Below are 21,563 nucleotides of genomic sequence, written 5' to 3'. Positions count from 1 at the left end.
TTTATTAAAAATACGGTAGAAAACTAACAAAATCATGATCTCATCCATGTTTAATCTTATTCTGTTTACAAAATAATAATGCTTCATTCATTACCAGATATTTGATTGAAGTAAATAATTTTCAGAGTCAAAATGCGCAAAACCGTTACAAAATCCCCTTTTTGTACAAATTCAACCTGTGACTATTCAAGTAACAAATATCGATAGTTTTTAAACGTTGACTAATTGCCATTCATAGATGTTCACTATCGGTCTTGCTCTTATGACATCTCATAGTAGATTTTTTTCGCTTCTCCGAAGGACAGAGAAGGAAAATATATCAATCACTATAGTGGTTTTTCTTTAATTTATTAGTAATTAGATTTATGTTGGGTAAATATTTTGTGAAGGTGGGTAACGTATCGCTGTAGACAGATATTAGTTAAAACAAATCTAAAACATGGACAAATAACATCAGATAAATGTTTGAGGAAACGATGGCCGAAATGCCTAAGTTGACCGTCGCGTAGCTACTACAGTTTATATCTCAACAGTGTAGATCTAGGATGGCATATGACATAGATTATGAGGTATTAAAGCTCTTAATAAATACAATACTTAAAAACTACTAAATGATAGTTTGATTGTTTATAGTTTTAGCTTCCATTTCGGGAATTAATTATACTTATTTGGTAAAAACTTATCTTGATCTTTCGAACCAGCCTTGACTGGAAAATTTCATTTATTTCTTTAAAAAAATGTGATCATAGGTATTCGCACAGTGCCAATTTTTGTACACACTAGTTTATTGCACGTATATTATTTTTGTTCAGATCAATCAATCCAGTGTTGTGTTGTTTTTGAAGTTATTCATTTTAGTTCTTGATTATCATATCTATCCCATTTAATGTTGACTTTAACATGAAACGATCATGATTTTGTAAACAGTTTTCGGATACTTATATCTTTCAAATTAATTGGTCTTTTCAAAGCATTCCAGATATCTTTGTAGATGCGTTTAGTTATCTGAAATCAATGTTCTTTGGTATTCAATCTCGATATTAACTAGGTGAAAGCACACCATCAAATATCAACTCCACTTCTTGATATTTCTGCTCTAACGTATAGCACTTTTGTATTTTGTTCGTATCAGTATCGTCATATTCCTTATTTAATTAATTTTTTTACATGTATGGATATATTAACTGATAAATATAAACATAAGTGACACAGATTTTCAACAAAATTATTTGACATCACATTTACATTATTTATAATTGAATTCACAACTAACTAGAGGGAAATAGATTAGCCAATCAGAGTTTCGTTTGCAATATCCAATCAGAAACATTTATAGCAACTCCGTGAATCAGGGAAAATACATTTCAATATAGCTTAAATAATACAAAGTATTTATTATTGTTTTCTTTTGTTGTTTTTTTACCCAGAAATCTAAATTATACAAAACAGTTAAATAAATAAGATCTGACAAAAATATTATTTCGGAAATACTTATCTCCGTAAATATTCATTATTTATCCCCAGTTCATTTCTAATGGGAACAGTATTGCTAAAAATAAAATTCATCGTGAGTAAATCAAATACTTAATGTGATTAGATGAGTAAGCTGACTGAGCTCTTTTATTATTTATTGAATGTGTAAATTATATTCAGTGGTGTTTCTTCTGTTCAGTTGTATACAAGTTTATTATAATTTATCATACATATGTTTTTTTAGGAAATGAAATGGTTATAACAAATATTTCAACTGTAGGATACTATCCTACTGATGATTAAATTTGTACTCTATAAAAAACGGTGAGACTAATTTATAGACGAACCAGTCAGATATAAGGTAACGGGTCATGAACTTTAGCTCGAGATTCATCCATACATTTGGCTAAATAGTTTTGGCATTATAGCTGATGTCACTTCGTGATGAAAACTCTAAATCTAATTTTTAACTCTAACTATCAATTGTAAATCATAATTCTAACTGGTTTATATCCCTTATTTAGTCCTTATCAGTAGGTGTCCATTCTCAAGGTCACTTCAGCATCGCTCGAAAGTCGTCCATAAATTATAATCTCACTTAGAAAACTATACAGTCGTAAAGTGCCTTCTTTTGACCTGTTAATTCAGAGATATTTGCATAGAAGAATTTGGACACACTAATGAAACATGTAGAATGTTTGTCATAAATTTATGTATTTTAAAATATCTTATGTGGAAAATTGCGCTATAGATAACAGTTGTTAATAGTTTTTATTTAATGATTGTTGGATTGATGTTTCATGACAAAAAATGTTCACAGACAAAATGTATTGAAGTTATTAGTCTAACTTGATGTTCTCATCCAGTATTCTTAAATGAATGAGATAAGTTTATAATCTAATTCTAATATTATGATTTTTAACCTTATAGAAAAATAATTAAGGGTATTCTGTAGTTTAAACCCTGTTAATAAAGTAATTAGATTATCTTTGTGAAACAGTGGCTTAGTGACTAAATCATTTAGATTTCAGTTATCAAGTCTCACGGTCAAACTACGTGGTCATGTAAATCAGTTTATTTAGTCGAGTAATAGTATCACCTAATCCTTATACAAACAAACAATGACTTAAAACAGTACCGAATATCTGTACTTGGTAAATGAGTCATATTACTTAGCTGCGTATCAAGAAATATAGATTAAATTAAAGTAGCGGTAAACTACTGAAAAATTAATAATAGTTAATTGAGTAGAACCTTAATAATAGTTATATATTTAATAATCTGTAAAACTTCTTATGTTTGACCGGATTATTTAACTATTTGTACATTAACATGTATTAGAAAATGTCCTCAGATGTTAAATTGAAATTTGGTGATGTCATTATTGGTATGAATGATCGTCTACATTCCTAGCTTTATTCTCTTTCAGAAAGATTTTATCAGTTCAGAACAGGCAATTATAACTACGACAATGTATTTTGTAACTAATTTTTGTTATGTTACCATTAAACACTGAAATGCAGGCTTATCCATCTGACTAGTCCTAAACAGGACGAAACATAAGCCTACATTCCACTGCTAACCAATATTCGACTTTTATCTCCATAAAAATCTTACTAATACATTTTAACATCTGAATAGTTATTAAATACTACTGGACAGTGGATATATATTACATTTTAATCAAATATATCACTAACTGTTTTCTATTTATACAGTTTTATTGCAGATTCTGATATTTTACAGTAAATCGATGTACTCCAAGTATCATGTCAATATCTGTAACTAAAATGTAATTTTAATTCGTAGAAGCACTTACGTAATTTATCCCCTGATAGCACCTCACCTACACTTAAGTCTGCTAACGTTTAATTCTGTCAAGTCCTTCAATTAAGTTATTTAACAGTCAGTGTCATTAGAACAGTAACAGTTTGTATATTTCTGTATAATTATCGTCATTATATAGAGCAAGAACAAACATATATATATATATATATAGTTAGTATTGTAATCCAGTTATTTACACTAATTTATGTCAATTGTTTCACACTATCTCCATGTAATAAATTCTATCACAATTTTGGTTTATAAGCAGCTGACGAGAAACCTCGAAATAGTATGAATTCATACTATTCTGCATCAATGTTTGTTCTTGCTCTATTTAAATTCATAAAGGGGACCAATTGCATGAAATATTGTCATTATGTCTGCATGCCAGATCACGTGTTACAGCATACATATACCTCTCTTACTAGCTTAAGTATTAGTTGCTTAAATCGTTCGATCAATCATTCACTTTCATGTATATGTGTTCAAATCTTATCAAACTATTCGACTCTTGGTTTGCCTCTGTATTTGCTAGTTTGCGTTAGCATTTCTTCTCTAATTCGCCTTGTGTGCTTGTAGCTTAGTGATTCGCACTGTTCAATAAGAAACTTTAGTCCACGCTTCGTATTGTCTTCTGAAATATGTATACCAGTGGGATTCATTTAATAACGGCTATCAGGACTATTGATATACAAAATCTTAGGCGTTATCTCTAAGATAGTTTACTACAGCTTTTATATTCATATAGGATATAATTAACAATAGTACGATATGAAATGTTTCTTCTTATAAGGTAAAAGCTTATTAATAAAAGCATTCAATTTTCAAATATCAAGTTACAGATCCAAGCAAACAGTTTACCTAGCATTATTATGTTTTAGTTAACTTATTCGCTAAAGCATTTGATTTCTAACTACTGGGTTCCTTGTTTAAACACCGCTTTACTAACTTTAACTTGGTCAGTTAAACAGCACCACTGGCTCACAGACACTAAAGTGTGGTTTTTGGCTAAATATGCACGTGAACTGGAATCTAAATAAATAAAGTGAAAAAAAATGCTCGCTACAAGTTTAACCTATATCGTATGAGAGGTAATTCTCAAAGTTCTGGTCAAAATCTGTTATCAATGGAGTCAAACCATATTGGAAGTGGCACAACTACTCATCAATGGTATTAGATAGTGCTTATGCAATATCACAGATTATTTGAATCTGTGCATGTAAATCATCAGGTACTAACTCAGTAATTTGAAGATTGAGCGTTTGCCGAGAAACTTAGGATGTGTACTTCTGAAGAGTCCCATTCTAAAACAAAATATCTGTCTAATCCTAATTAGTTCTCAACGATTGTCTATAATTAGATTGTGGTTTAAAATATAGTGTAAGGTAATTTATGTATAAAGTAACAACTAAAATAATTATTTTTCATTAAAATATAATGGGAGTTTAGAAATGCAAAGATTTCATTGTCATTGTTTGTTTTGTTTTGTTGTTTTTTGCAATACGGAATAACAAACAAGATATGTTTTAATTTTAGATTTGTTTCTGTGCAAAGATTAAAACTATAATTTCTTGTCGATTGATGAATCTACAAAAAGGAAACTGACGATAATATTATTTATTTTTATTGAATTACTTCAATTTACTTTCAAGTGGATAGTTCACTTAAGAATATACCACTTGAAGAACTGTTTAGTAGGATACAACAATCGATAATTAATTAATCTTTTTATTATATTTCAGTAACATATATCTTTTCATTCTATATAGAATTCAATTAAGATAAAAATGTATTTTGCCTAATCAATAAGGTAATTATACTTATATAAACATGATTTAATTAGTATCTAAGTATAGAAATGTCACCAATATTTACTGTTCACTATAAACTGTCATTGTAAAATTATTAAAGGTTCTCATTAAAACTTCAAGAATGTATTCCTCAGATCAAGTTAATTATAGTGAGATAACTTCTTTTTATAATCAATATTTTCAAGAAATACACTGAATAAATTCTCTATTACAACAGAAATGAATATTGAATACGTTACCGATGAGTAAAATAGAATACTAAATAGATACTTTATTTATTCTATTTTGAATCTTGAATTTCTTTTCAAGAGTATATCTATAACCATAATTATTATTAGTATTTCTATTGTATACTCTCTTGTGACCAAGACAAACTTAAAATATAGAATCAAATCCAGTGTATAACTATAACCGGAACAGAATAATAAATGACACTAATTATATTAATTAAAATAAGAAACTATTATTCTCACAAATATTTCAGTAAATTATAATTATATTGTCCAACAGCTTAGGCAATGTAACAAACAAATAAAGCAAATCAATTATGTCATCAACTCCGATTAAAAAGGTGTAGCTTAAAGGTGAGTACATAAATCTTATACTTGGTGTATGAGTTGAATTACTGTATTATTGTTATTGTTATTATTAGTAATATTAATAATTTACCTCACTAAGCAATAAATGTCTTCCATCACTACCCTAATAGTGCATAAATGCCTATATACTTTATTACTGAATGAGTAAAAATGTTAAGGTCACGAAATGAACTAAGTTAAACAACAAATAAAAATCAGGAAACACTGAAGAACTGTTTCATCCTAGTATTGAACTTATCAGTAGTGCGTATTTGCCACACTAGGGACCGAATCCAGTACTTTGAGATCTCACAGTGAGCACTTGATCTTTAGATCACTAGGTTGCTATCCATCAGTTTACAATTTTAGCTTCAGTTCATCCTCGAATGTTACTGATGGGTAACTATGTCATTCCCGACACTGCTGAGCCACACTAGTTACAATGACGTTCAATAAATCCCTAATACTAATGGTTATCACATGGTCACTGATGAATTATTTTGAGAGGGATTCCTCAAATTCTAGTGAAGAGCCGTGATCAGTGGAGTTCGATCGTGTTGAGTGTGAAACAGTTACCAACTGAAGACAAATGAAAATAGTTACCCAAAATTTCGAATCGATTGGAACCAGACACCTAAATGAGTGGACGCCACCTCAGTGGTCTAGAGGTTAAATGCTGATCGCGAGACCTGAAGGTACAGGGTTCAATCCCTTTATGGTGTATGTGCATATTTGATTGCCCTATAGGTAGAAACAGATGTTTATTACCTCCTGGTTTTAATTAATAATTGTCCAACCTAGATAAATTGGAAATCTCATTAATATTAGACAGTTTCCACACACCACTGTGAATAAAAATAATCATATAGATTTTATTATCATACAATACAGCATAGCATACAAGCCCGTCAATAACAAAGAATATTACCTCTCTATACCTTTTGTATAGCATATTATGTTTACACCTACCCATTCAATTAAGAATAAACGGTACCAACAAAATCAACGATATTAGTGATTTCACTGTTATTAGCAATATAAAATCACATGACCCACCAGACTCAATCGAATTCAATATACCGTGTTAGTATTCGTTCAAGTTAATTGGACTTAATGCCAGCTTTTTCCGCAAGTTTTTACGGTTTAATTGATTAACCATTAATTTTGTAACCATTCAATAAAATTGGATGGAGATATCTAGTTAGTGTTGTTAATAAACTGGATTTAAAAATACGTACTGTTCAGCGCTAGATCCTTTCCTCTATTGTAACTAGCTTGCATCCAGGTTTGTTGGCTCTTTACTTAATTTTTTCTGAATTTGAGCGTCAGCCCTACTGTTAGGCATCACACTAGGATGAAACAGCTGTCTATTACATTTTGATTAAAGATGATCCTTTAACTAGTGCCAGTTTACTTTGAAATAATGTAAAATCCTCAATAAACCAAATGTTATGTGTTGTGGTCTTATGTCGTATGAACATATAACGTAATGATACCGCCAATTAGAGAGCAGTGACTTATCGACTGGACACAACGACGCACAACCCGTAAGAGTAGTTTAGAGTCCTTATCGATCCTTCTTCGCGTCTCGCCGTGCTTGTTGAGTCGAGAAAACCAGTCTCGACCCCCGAGATATGAATCATGTATTTCAAACATACTGGGTTTATATATAACCAAATCAGACTGCATCATACCATGAAATAGAGAATAACATTTGTACAAGATCTAGACCAAAACGTTTGTGGGAAACTGTAATTAATAAACTGGACATAACTTAAAAATGGTAAACCGTGTAATAATAGTCTATAGGTCGAAATAAAGCTTATGATAAGGGGAATATGAATATACATAGTTTAATTACTTAACAGTTATACAATAAAGATATATGTGTAGTCCTAGTCCATGAATAGATCCCAACAGTTACCATTCATTAATCTCGTCGGAATATAATACCAAACAAGTAAGTGAATATGATCCGTTTGTTCATCTAAGAGTCAACTGTTTAGAACATGTGTCTTTTCAAGACTCCAATTTAAACTTGTTTCTATTTGAACACTGATATGTTAATGTTCATCATATCAGATGCGACTGTAATAAATCCTACTTGACTATCTTCAAGGATTAAATAATTTATTTTCAAGGTCACAGTACAATAGGATTCAAAGAAAATACTAATCAACCAATAGTTTACGCATTTATGGATTTGATATATAGAATTTAATCATCCTCTTATAAATAAATGAGTTCATATCAGTGGAATTATGTTTTCCTGTACTTCATGCTGAATTAAACTGATCGTTTCATAAACTAAAAGTATACTTATCACCTCATTAAGTTAGAATATTTTAACTTGAATTCAATTGCTTCTATTATCTCCTTCAAAACATTTTAATTGAAAGTATTTTAATCACACGTTAATCATTTTGTATCCCTTCATCATCCTTTAATACATTAATGGGGTAAATAAGTTAAAACTCAACTTTAACAGACTGAAGATTGTAGACAAAAAGCCATAAACATAAGTTTAATCTATGTTGATACTCATTAGCAAAATCTGTTTGCAGTTCAAAAAGGAATTTACTCTTGTTCAATAATTCAATGACGCATCCAGTCACTAACTTGATGTAAAATTAGGAAAGTTGTATTAATAAACTCAGACGTCTATGTTCTCACTTTAATTTATGGATGTAGGAGTTCTTTCTCTTCATCCTATATAAGGATGGACTAGATCAATTGAACTTACATATCACTCAGTTTAGAAAACTTTTTGATTAAAGTACTGATATCATAGATTGTAATAATTCTCCATCATTCTTCATACGCAAATCTTTTATTGCTGAAGAAACCATATGTTTTTCAAAGATATATTTCCAACTCATTATAATGAGTTGGAAATATATCGATAAGGACTCTAAACTACTCTTACGGGTTGTGCGTCGTTGTGTCCAGTCGATAAGTCACTGCTCTCTAATTGGCGGTATCATTACGTTATATGTTCATACGACATAAGACCACAACACATAACATTTGGTTTATTGAGGATTTTACATTATTTCAAAGTAAACTGGCACTAGTTAAAGGATCATCTTTAATCAAAATGTAATAGACAGCTGTTTCATCCTAGTGTGATGCCTAACAGTAGGGCTGACGCTCAAATTCAGAAAAAATTAAGTAAAGAGCCAACAAACCTGGATGCAAGCTAGTTACAATAGAGGAAAGGATCTAGCGCTGAACAGTACGTATTTTTAAATCCAGTTTATTAACAACACTAACTAGATATCTCCATCCAATTTTATTGAATGGTTACAAAATTAATGGTTAATCAATTAAACCGTAAAAACTTGCGGAAAAAGCTGGCATTAAGTCCAATTAACTTGAACGAATACTAACACGGTATATTGAATTCGATTGAGTCTGGTGGGTCATGTGATTTTATATTGCTAATAACAGTGAAATCACTAATATCGTTGATTTTGTTGGTACCGTTTATTCTTAATTGAATGGGTAGGTGTAAACATAATATGCTATACAAAAGGTATAGAGAGGTAATATTCTTTGTTATTGACGGGCTTGTATGCTATGCTGTATTGTATGATAATAAAATCTATATGATTATTTTTATTCACAGTGGTGTGTGGAAACTGTCTAATATTAATGAGATTTCCAATTTATCTAGGTTGGACAATTATTAATTAAAACCAGGAGGTAATAAACATCTGTTTCTACCTATAGGGCAATCAAATATGCACATACACCATAAAGGGGATTGAACCCTGTACCTTCAGGTCTCGCGATCAGCATTTAACCTCTAGACCACTGAGGTGGCGTCCACTCATTTAGGTGTCTGGTTCCAATCGATTCGAAATTTTGGGTAACTATTTTCATTTGTCTTCAGTTGGTAACTGTTTCACACTCAACACGATCGAACTCCACTGATCACGGCTCTTCACTAGAATTTGAGGAATCCTCTCAAAATAATTCATCAGTGACCATGTGATAACCATTAGTATTAGGGATTTATTGAACGTCATTGTAACTAGTGTGGCTCAGCAGTGTCGGGAATGACATAGTTACCCATCAGTAACATTCGAGGATGAACTGAAGCTAAAATTGTAAACTGATGGATAGCAACCTAGTGATCTAAAGATCAAGTGCTCACTGTGAGATCTCAAAGTACTGGATTCGGTCCCTAGTGTGGCAAATACGCACTACTGATAAGTTCAATACTAGGATGAAACAGTTCTTCAGTGTTTCCTGATTTTTATTTGTTGTTTAACTTAGTTCATTTCGTGACCTTAACATTTTTACTCATTCAGTAATAAAGTATATAGGCATTTATGCACTATTAGGGTAGTGATGGAAGACATTTATTGCTTAGTGAGGTAAATTATTAATATTACTAATAATAACAATAACAATAATACAGTAATTCAACTCATACACCAAGTATAAGATTTATGTACTCACCTTTAAGCTACACCTTTTTAATCGGAGTTGATGACATAATTGATTTGCTTTATTTGTTTGTTACATTGCCTAAGCTGTTGGACAATATAATTATAATTTACTGAAATATTTGTGAGAATAATAGTTTCTTATTTTAATTAATATAATTAGTGTCATTTATTATTCTGTTCCGGTTATAGTTATACACTGGATTTGATTCTATATTTTAAGTTTGTCTTGGTCACAAGAGAGTATACAATAGAAATACTAATAATAATTATGGTTATAGATATACTCTTGAAAAGAAATTCAAGATTCAAAATAGAATAAATAAAGTATCTATTTAGTATTCTATTTTACTCATCGGTAACGTATTCAATATTCATTTCTGTTGTAATAGAGAATTTATGACTTATGTAAATGTGATCTCTCTGTATTTTCATAGCTTAAATTTATATTATTAAATATCTTAGTATTATTAGTATCGTTATCATGAACATAATTATTACTATGATGCTTACAAACATTCGGAAAATTTAATTACCACACACCCCTAATCACAAATTCCTTCCTTATTTATACTGTTGTATATATCACGTAATTTTCGACCAAACATTTATTATTATTATTATTATTGTTAGATTTATCTGATTATTAATCTTTTTATAGTGGTTTGATGACATTATCGATTAACTAAGCTAAGTTGGGTTCATTCTTCGAAAGTATGGAGTGAAGAAATTTCTTCATCGACGTAGTTTACCCAGTTAGGTTCGTCGTCGGGTTCATCGTTTTTGTGTGGCCCTGCAACTGACTCCAAATGAATCGTGTGCTGATTGTTATTGAAATATACATCCCGACTACCCTCGTATATAAACATCGTCTTAAATTACGTCAATGAACGATGGAATTAAGTAAGTCAAATACGAGAATGAATTTCGAATACGTATATTTCATGCAATCGTTTATATGGACAGACAACCAGGGAAACAAAGTGAGGGAAGCGGAACGAAATGACACGCGGTGGAGAAGGCAAGTGAACCAACTCAATTTAATCAAGCATGAATCGATATTTAAAGTCAAACAAAAGTAAGTTACAGACACATGATGAATGGGTAAGCAATTAAAACACATACGATCATATAAAAGCAGTCAGGGTTAATAAGAGAAGAAGTGACGAGATAAAAATGTGGCTCGAGAAGAATGGATAGATCGGTTTGTCCAGAGGCTGAAATAACCTAAGTGAGCTTGGCATAGTACCAGCCCTTAAAATCTCTCGATTCTAATGAACCTATGAACATGTTCGAGTGAACAATGCACATTATTAATTTCAAAACTCTGGACCACTGAGTTGGGATCCAATCGTGTACAAGTTAGAGTTTAATCAATCTACGGCATTGCAAGACAATCTTCCATTGTCTTCGAGGAGTACCTTCGTTACATCCAAACTCCATCGGTCACGGCTTCTGACTAGAACTTGAGGAGTTGCTTGTTGGAATTTGTTACCGGTGAGCACATAATGATTACCCAGTGCTTTCGGGTTTTCGACGGTTGTCTAGCTTATTTTGGTTCATGATCTTGATAAAATTCAACAATGTCCACGAATTACAAACGGATAATGAGTAACTTTAACTAATCCCTAATCTCATAATTTCAATTGACCTATAAGGTGATTTATGTGAAAATCACTCATGAGCAATTCTAATATGGACAATTTAATTTTATTTCGCCAACAATCCTTAATTTCACAAGCGGTGATTTTAAATGACATATTCGCCTTAAACCTGGCCATCCCTTCGAAACATTAATTTTGATATATAACTGTCGAACCTGATAAGAATTTATTAAAGAGAATATCCTTTATTCATATACCCATACTTTTAATAAAACGGGAATTTTTCAACAATTTTCATCGGTTGCTTACCTCAAGTTACTTTATGTTATAAACTGAAAAGATCAATCAAAATACTCAGTCTATATTAGAAAATACTACTGTTCAACATATCAGTAACAGAATCATCAACGAGGAAAAATCAGCTAAAATGTAACACTGTAAAAAAAAACACCTCATAATAAAACATTTTTCAATATTTTACAAAAACGTACTTACTGTTTAGTTTATTCCCTACATACATACAAGAGAATAAAAATTACATTGAACTAAAATGGAGAAAAAGAGGAAATAGGAACATAATTTTTTTAAAAACAATAACTCATTTTCTTGCATTCAGTAACATATAGTAACCAATAGTAACCTGAACATTGATGTGTACACATCAATAAGTTTATTCCTTTCTACTAGACTTGAATTTGTTATAATTAACTCTAATATTAACAATTGTAATGTAGGTAGATAATTTTAAATATTCTCTGAAAATTACTACTTTTCATGTTCTTTTAAACTATGATATATTGTACATCAAAAGATTTTCATGTCTGAATTATTATTTTGCGTAGATTTGAATTTATCACACTCATGTTAATTGATCAGTAATTTAGTTTGAGATAAGACTCAATGGAGTAATGGATAGGTTTAGAACAGAAACTAATTGAAACTTGGTTCATAGTTTATATCATAGATTGATCTCAATTGAACAACCAATAAAATTTAGAAAGGATTGAACAGATATATTGTCCTAGTATGGAGTTCCTCAGTTCTGTGCATATAGTGCTTCATGGTTTTCAGTGGTTGTCTAAGTAGGATCACCCCGTGATGCAAATTTTAAAATTAATCAATCTACAAAATGCTATAATATCCAATATACTTGTTATTAGAGATATCCTGGTGACGATAATTTGATTACGCACAACACACACATTTACTAAAAATTTAGTCGCCTTTAGGAGGTGGAAAATATTACGGCTAAACTAGTTATACGAGCAAATTTAAGGTGTATAATTATAAGTCGTCTATAACTTTGTAATTATCACCGTCACACAGCCCTTGGAAATTAATTAAAATTCGCCCCCGTTGGATAAACTAATGGCTATATGAGCCTATAATCAAGTGAATATCTTGTTGGGCGTTTGAAGCGAAAGTTGCTGTATCCAAGTCCTGGTGTGAACATCAAATTGGGTGTAGGTACATTTAGTTAATGAGTCCAGATTAAGACGCAACGCGCGTCCTGAATTTCACTGCGAATCACTTTTCAACTCTGCTTAAAGCACTTGTGACTGGATGACGATATCGAGACAGTCCAATTAAGTTGCATTTACACAAAAAAGACTGATCAATTACAGTGCATAATATCAGCGGGAATATTTAAGCAACTTTTACAAACGAATTCCGTTTTATGTCTTTTTCCGAAAGTTCTTGTCAAGTAATTTGGAAAAGTGATTTCAAATCAAGTAAAAGAGGGGTGAAGGTTTTGTTGGTCGAATTCGCATGTACTTATGTCGATGGAGTCTTGAGCTTATTACTTACTATAGGATAGTTGAGGACGGTTGGCTGGTAAAACAGCTCAATCTAGACTGTGTTACTTATGTTGAAACTCGAATGTTAAAAATTCTAGGATAACCGTTTTCTAAACCAATATGCTGCGACTATATAGAGAAATATCAGGGTGGATAATTTCTATCATGAAATGATATTAATCGAATAGTCATTAAAAATAAACAGAGCACTAAACAGCTGTCTCGTTTTCGTTTGAAATTAGTCAATAATGTACACCAGCAACTTAACACGTTGTCAAATCTAACGGTGAGGACAATATCTTTAGACCACTGAATTGGTATTCCTTGATTCACCTTACATAACAATTACATTTTTGGTTTTATGTTTGTTCACTGGATCAGATTAACTTATAAGAAAAATATTATTCATTCATTATCTAAATCTTTTCAAATTATTTTATTCAAGTTTGGTTCAGTTGTTTATAAATGAAAAATTGTACACTTTTATAGTCATTTAGAATATAATTCACCTAGGGAGTAGATGTTATTCCTTTGACAACGTTGCTAAAGAAATTTCAAGATAATTTTCGAGGATCGTGTTTGATTAGTGTTGGATTATGATAGAACCTTTTTATTCAGAACTATAATTCAGTTTTAAATTGATTAGAAAATCTACAGTTTAAATATAAACAGGAAATTTGTTGATTTTCTAATTATTAGAATAAGGGTTTGTGGAGATTGTAGTAATTTTAATAGTTGAATTCATGAATTGGTGTGAACTAGACCACCATTGAAAACCTGGAGGTACTGGACGTCAGTTTTGTTCTGGTGTGGGAAGCAAGATCATGGATGGATTTAAGTTGGATACTAACACCGCTGAATTTTAGCTCAGTGGTCTAGAGGTCAAGCGTTCATGCACGAAACCGAAGGTCCTGCCTTCAGAATCATGGATGCGCACTGCTGAGGAATCCCATGCTAGGACGAAACGGCCGTCCAGTGCTTACATGAACTCATGAATTCAACTATTAGGATTTCATAATTGGTGGTTACTTTTAAGCTTAATAGAAAATATCTAGTTCATAAAAGTTAGTATGGATTCATATAAGCTGAGAAATTACTGAAGACTACGTGACCACTGACTTACTATTTTGTTTTAGATTAGGAATTCTAGCAAAAACTCTGTAATACTAAGAAGTTAGAGAAGTTGAAGGCATATCACAAGTCGATCAAGGAAATGAAATATCGACGGTTGAAAAATAATCATGAGTATTACGAGATCTGAAAACTTTGAAGAACCACAGACAAATAACTACTAGCCCTTAATTTTAGATTAAAAAACCCAGTTAATTATGGAAATTCATTGTGTGTGTAGAATGAACTCAAAACAACGGTATAAGATTTTGTTTCATGGACATACATTTTCCGTTATCTTGAACAGAACAAGAATAAAGATTCGAACGAAATAGTATGAATTCATTTTATTTCATTAGGTTCTCGTCAACTACTCACAATCTGTAATATTTCAAAATTGAAATAACCAATTGTGCTAAAAACACTGACAAAGGTGGGATCTCTTATTCTCATTTTAAATGATTTATTTATGCATTCAATCCACTGAATATAATATTTAACACTGTAAGGCTGTTGTTCTCTCTCTATATATATCTATCTCTTTCAAATCACTTGCATTTCAGTAATTGGGTCATAAGTTCAAACTCATTCGACCAGATCTGGATGTGGCAATTGAGTGGTTTGATTGAATTTCATACTAACAATATTCCCTATTTACTTACAATATACATAAATATACATATTCCGTCTGTTCACCTTCCTAATAAAAATTAAATTTCTTTTGGATAAACAGGCTTTTAAATATATATATATATACATATATATATATATATATATATATATATATATATATATATATATAATTGTTTAGCTAATATTAATGCGTAAAACCCATTGACTGATTTTTCAAATAGAAATTCATGCCGCCACTAAGATTTATTTATTTTAAATCGATTAAAGTGTTTAATAACGCCCAAAGTCAATAACTAAGTTCAACTCTTGTATTAAATAAAACAAATAGGGGGAGAGAAAGAGAGGGAGGGACAGCATAACAAAAATAAGTTTACTAAGCAATAAATAATAATTACTGAACTCACCTAAAATAGAGAATAGAACGAAATAATAAAGTGATATGATCAGATATTAAAAGTTCATACAGTGGAGAAAAAAATTAGTAGAGAAAAATTTAAGCGAACACTATTTATTTACTGTAATTGATTCTTTTCATTTGAATGAATTATTCACTTCACTTTACAGTAGTTAATTAATTTCACAATCATGATGCCTTCTGTTTTACTGGGGAATAGAAATAGAAATTAATTGATTTCTCATTAATTAGTATGAAATTGTAAGAGTATTTAGCAATTCTATTTTATAGATCATTTATTGAAACGGTAGACTCCATAAAGGGTTGCTCTTTTTTTTCATTTGAAGGGTTTCTACTAAAACAACCATCCATTTCGGATTTAAAGGTGACGATGGTTCAGGGACAATCAGTGTGAAGTTAGACACTGTATTGTCAAGAAATTATTTACTTCTAACCCTTTAGTCTTTTGCTAATATCAATATTGTAGAATGCTCTTCTACTTACAATGTATATTTGCAATATATTATTTAGTATTTTAAATTTATTTGCATGTTTTCAGTACCATACTAATGCCTGTTCAAAGTAACTTCCAACCAAATCCACCTTTGTCAGTGTTTTTAGCACAATTGGTTATTTCAATTTTGAAATATTACAGATTGTGAGTAGTTGACGAGAACCTAATGAAATAAAATGAATTCATACTATTTCGTTCGAATCTTTATTCTTGTTCTGTTCAAGATAACGGAAAATGTATGTCCATGAAACAAAATCTTATACCGTTGTTTTGAGTTCATTCTACACACACAATGAATTTCCATAATTAACTGGGTTTTTTAATCTAAAATTAAGGGCTAGTAGTTATTTGTCTGTGGTTCTTCAAAGTTTTCAGATCTCGTAATACTCATGATTATTTTTCAACCGTCGATATTTCATTTCCTTGATCGACTTGTGATATGCCTTCAACTTCTCTAACTTCTTAGTATTACAGAGTTTTTGCTAGAATTCCTAATCTAAAACAAAATAGTAAGTCAGTGGTCACGTAGTCTTCAGTAATTTCTCAGCTTATATGAATCCATACTAACTTTTATGAACTAGATATTTTCTATTAAGCTTAAAAGTAACCACCAATTATGAAATCCTAATAGTTGAATTCATGAGTTCATGTAAGCACTGGACGGCCGTTTCGTCCTAGCATGGGATTCCTCAGCAGTGCGCATCCATGATTCTGAAGGCAGGACCTTCGGTTTCGTGCATGAACGCTTGACCTCTAGACCACTGAGCTAAAATTCAGCGGTGTTAGTATCCAACTTAAATCCATCCATGATCTTGCTTCCCACACCAGAACAAAACTGACGTCCAGTACCTCCAGGTTTTCAATGGTGGTCTAGTTCACACCAATTCATGAATTCAACTATTAAAATTACTACAATCTCCACAAACCCTTATTCTAATAATTAGAAAATCAACAAATTTCCTGTTTATATTTAAACTGTAGATTTTCTAATCAATTTAAAACTGAATTATAGTTCTGAATAAAAAGGTTCTATCATAATCCAACACTAATCAAACACGATCCTCGAAAATTATCTTGAAATTTCTTTAGCAACGTTGTCAAAGGAATAACATCTACTCCCTAGGTGAATTATATTCTAAATGACTATAAAAGTGTACAATTTTTCATTTATAAACAACTGAACCAAACTTGAATAAAATAATTTGAAAAGATTTAGATAATGAATGAATAATATTTTTCTTATAAGTTAATCTGATCCAGTGAACAAACATAAAACCAAAAATGTAATTGTTATGTAAGGTGAATCAAGGAATACCAATTCAGTGGTCTAAAGATATTGTCCTCACCGTTAGATTTGACAACGTGTTAAGTTGCTGGTGTACATTATTGACTAATTTCAAACGAAAACGAGACAGCTGTTTAGTGCTCTGTTTATTTTTAATGACTATTCGATTAATATCATTTCATGATAGAAATTATCCACCCTGATATTTCTCTATATAGTCGCAGCATATTGGTTTAGAAAACGGTTATCCTAGAATTTTTAACATTCGAGTTTCAACATAAGTAACACAGTCTAGATTGAGCTGTTTTACCAGCCAACCGTCCTCAACTATCCTATAGTAAGTAATAAGCTCAAGACTCCATCGACATAAGTACATGCGAATTCGACCAACAAAACCTTCACCCCTCTTTTACTTGATTTGAAATCACTTTTCCAAATTACTTGACAAGAACTTTCGGAAAAAGACATAAAACGGAATTCGTTTGTAAAAGTTGCTTAAATATTCCCGCTGATATTATGCACTGTAATTGATCAGTCTTTTTTGTGTAAATGCAACTTAATTGGACTGTCTCGATATCGTCATCCAGTCACAAGTGCTTTAAGCAGAGTTGAAAAGTGATTCGCAGTGAAATTCAGGACGCGCGTTGCGTCTTAATCTGGACTCATTAACTAAATGTACCTACACCCAATTTGATGTTCACACCAGGACTTGGATACAGCAACTTTCGCTTCAAACGCCCAACAAGATATTCACTTGATTATAGGCTCATATAGCCATTAGTTTATCCAACGGGGGCGAATTTTAATTAATTTCCAAGGGCTGTGTGACGGTGATAATTACAAAGTTATAGACGACTTATAATTATACACCTTAAATTTGCTCGTATAACTAGTTTAGCCGTAATATTTTCCACCTCCTAAAGGCGACTAAATTTTTAGTAAATGTGTGTGTTGTGCGTAATCAAATTATCGTCACCAGGATATCTCTAATAACAAGTATATTGGATATTATAGCATTTTGTAGATTGATTAATTTTAAAATTTGCATCACGGGGTGATCCTACTTAGACAACCACTGAAAACCATGAAGCACTATATGCACAGAACTGAGGAACTCCATACTAGGACAATATATCTGTTCAATCCTTTCTAAATTTTATTGGTTGTTCAATTGAGATCAATCTATGATATAAACTATGAACCAAGTTTCAATTAGTTTCTGTTCTAAACCTATCCATTACTCCATTGAGTCTTATCTCAAACTAAATTACTGATCAATTAACATGAGTGTGATAAATTCAAATCTACGCAAAATAATAATTCAGACATGAAAATCTTTTGATGTACAATATATCATAGTTTAAAAGAACATGAAAAGTAGTAATTTTCAGAGAATATTTAAAATTATCTACCTACATTACAATTGTTAATATTAGAGTTAATTATAACAAATTCAAGTCTAGTAGAAAGGAATAAACTTATTGATGTGTACACATCAATGTTCAGGTTACTATTGGTTACTATATGTTACTGAATGCAAGAAAATGAGTTATTGTTTTTAAAAAAAAATTATGTTCCTATTTCCTCTTTTTTCTCCATTTTAGTTCAATGTAATTTTTATTCTCTTGTATGTATGTAGGGAATAAACTAAACAGTAAGTACGTTTTTGTAAAATATTGAAAAATGTTTTATTATGAGGTGTTTTTTTTTACAGTGTTACATTTTAGCTGATTTTTTCCTCGTTGATGATTCTGTTACTGATATGTTGAACAGTAGTATTTTCTAATATAGACTGAGTATTTTGATTGATCTTTTCAGTTTATAACATAAAGTAACTTGAGGTAAGCAACCGATGAAAATTGTTGAAAAATTCCCGTTTTATTAAAAGTATGGGTATATGAATAAAGGATATTCTCTTTAATAAATTCTTATCAGGTTCGACAGTTATATATCAAAATTAATGTTTCGAAGGGATGGCCAGGTTTAAGGCGAATATGTCATTTAAAATCACCGCTTGTGAAATTAAGGATTGTTGGCGAAATAAAATTAAATTGTCCATATTAGAATTGCTCATGAGTGATTTTCACATAAATCACCTTATAGGTCAATTGAAATTATGAGATTAGGGATTAGTTAAAGTTACTCATTATCCGTTTGTAATTCGTGGACATTGTTGAATTTTATCAAGATCATGAACCAAAATAAGCTAGACAACCGTCGAAAACCCGAAAGCACTGGGTAATCATTATGTGCTCACCGGTAACAAATTCCAACAAGCAACTCCTCAAGTTCTAGTCAGAAGCCGTGACCGATGGAGTTTGGATGTAACGAAGGTACTCCTCGAAGACAATGGAAGATTGTCTTGCAATGCCGTAGATTGATTAAACTCTAACTTGTACACGATTGGATCCCAACTCAGTGGTCCAGAGTTTTGAAATTAATAATGTGCATTGTTCACTCGAACATGTTCATAGGTTCATTAGAATCGAGAGATTTTAAGGGCTGGTACTATGCCAAGCTCACTTAGGTTATTTCAGCCTCTGGACAAACCGATCTATCCATTCTTCTCGAGCCACATTTTTATCTCGTCACTTCTTCTCTTATTAACCCTGACTGCTTTTATATGATCGTATGTGTTTTAATTGCTTACCCATTCATCATGTGTCTGTAACTTACTTTTGTTTGACTTTAAATATCGATTCATGCTTGATTAAATTGAGTTGGTTCACTTGCCTTCTCCACCGCGTGTCATTTCGTTCCGCTTCCCTCACTTTGTTTCCCTGGTTGTCTGTCCATATAAACGATTGCATGAAATATACGTATTCGAAATTCATTCTCGTATTTGACTTACTTAATTCCATCGTTCATTGACGTAATTTAAGACGATGTTTATATACGAGGGTAGTCGGGATGTATATTTCAATAACAATCAGCACACGATTCATTTGGAGTCAGTTGCAGGGCCACACAAAAACGATGAACCCGACGACGAACCTAACTGGGTAAACTACGTCGATGAAGAAATTTCTTCACTCCATACTTTCGAAGAATGAACCCAACTTAGCTTAGTTAATCGATAATGTCATCAAACCACTATAAAAAGATTAATAATCAGATAAATCTAACAATAATAATAATAATAATAATAAATGTTTGGTCGAAAATTACGTGATATATACAACAGTATAAATAAGGAAGGAATTTGTGATTAGGGGTGTGTGGTAATTAAATTTTCCGAATGTTTGTAAGCATCATAGTAATAATTATGTTCATGATAACGATACTAATAATACTAAGATATTTAAATAATATAAATTTAAGCTATGAAAATACAGAGAGATCACATTTACATAAGTCATATTATGTCATCATATTAGTAAAATGATTGTTAACTTATATGACAAGAAGTTGATTCACATAAGAGAAGCGGTTGCACATAGTTCTTTTGAATTGAAAGGTCTGAATCTTTAATTTGAATAGCTATTATTTCAGAAGTTTTAAGGATTCTTACTGTGACCGATTTAGGCAAACAACATATGTCACTGAAAATGACAAATCTTTGTTGTATATATGACGCGTTGACACTAAATGAGCTAGAGTTGAACCGTTAACAGCCTTGATAATATATTTGCTTATCCACTCCATGAGATGCTCGATAGTACGAAGACGCTAATTCCTTGAACAGCTGTCAATATAACTTCCTCCACAAGAGCACTTGCATTGATAGAAACTGATGAAGAGCAAGAATCACTAAACATTCGTTTCGTCCTTATATGAGACCTCTTAGAGGTACACAGCCACAACTGCTCTCTCTCCGGAGAAACCAAACTCAGAACTACGTTGCCAGAGTTTAACATTAATCCCCCTAAGATGGGGTTCAATGGCCTAAGATTCCAGTTCCAGTCAGTTCGTGATTTAGTACGATGATCATTCGTTTCCAGAGTTGATATATGTACAACTCTTGACAGGGTAGAACTCCTTTAATCTCGACTGATAACTAGTATTCTGAATGAGTCTATTAACCAAACGGTCTCCTTCACGTATAAAAACAAGGTCTTGACTAATGTTTCTTGCATGTTAA

The 21,563-nt window shown here is 31.4% G+C and overlaps 1 protein-coding gene across 1 annotated transcript in view; it reads left to right on the top strand.

The window, feature by feature from the left end:
- The first annotated feature begins 1,414 nt into the window (after window positions 1–1,414).
- The window catches only part of MS3_00001097 (uncharacterized protein), a 53,417-nt gene continuing 33,268 nt past the window's right edge, over window positions 1,415–21,563 (top strand). The window contains exon 1 of the mRNA XM_051208604.1: window positions 1,415–1,601. The gene's annotated coding sequence lies outside the window, so the exon portion shown is untranslated. The remainder of the gene's footprint in view (window positions 1,602–21,563) is intronic.

This window comes from Schistosoma haematobium, chromosome ZW (genome assembly GCF_000699445.3).
Source record: "Schistosoma haematobium chromosome ZW, whole genome shotgun sequence".
Lineage (NCBI taxonomy): Eukaryota > Metazoa > Platyhelminthes > Trematoda > Strigeidida > Schistosomatidae > Schistosoma > Schistosoma haematobium.
The sequence above is the reverse complement of the archived record's forward strand: the minus strand, read 5'-3'. Positions and strand labels throughout refer to the sequence as shown.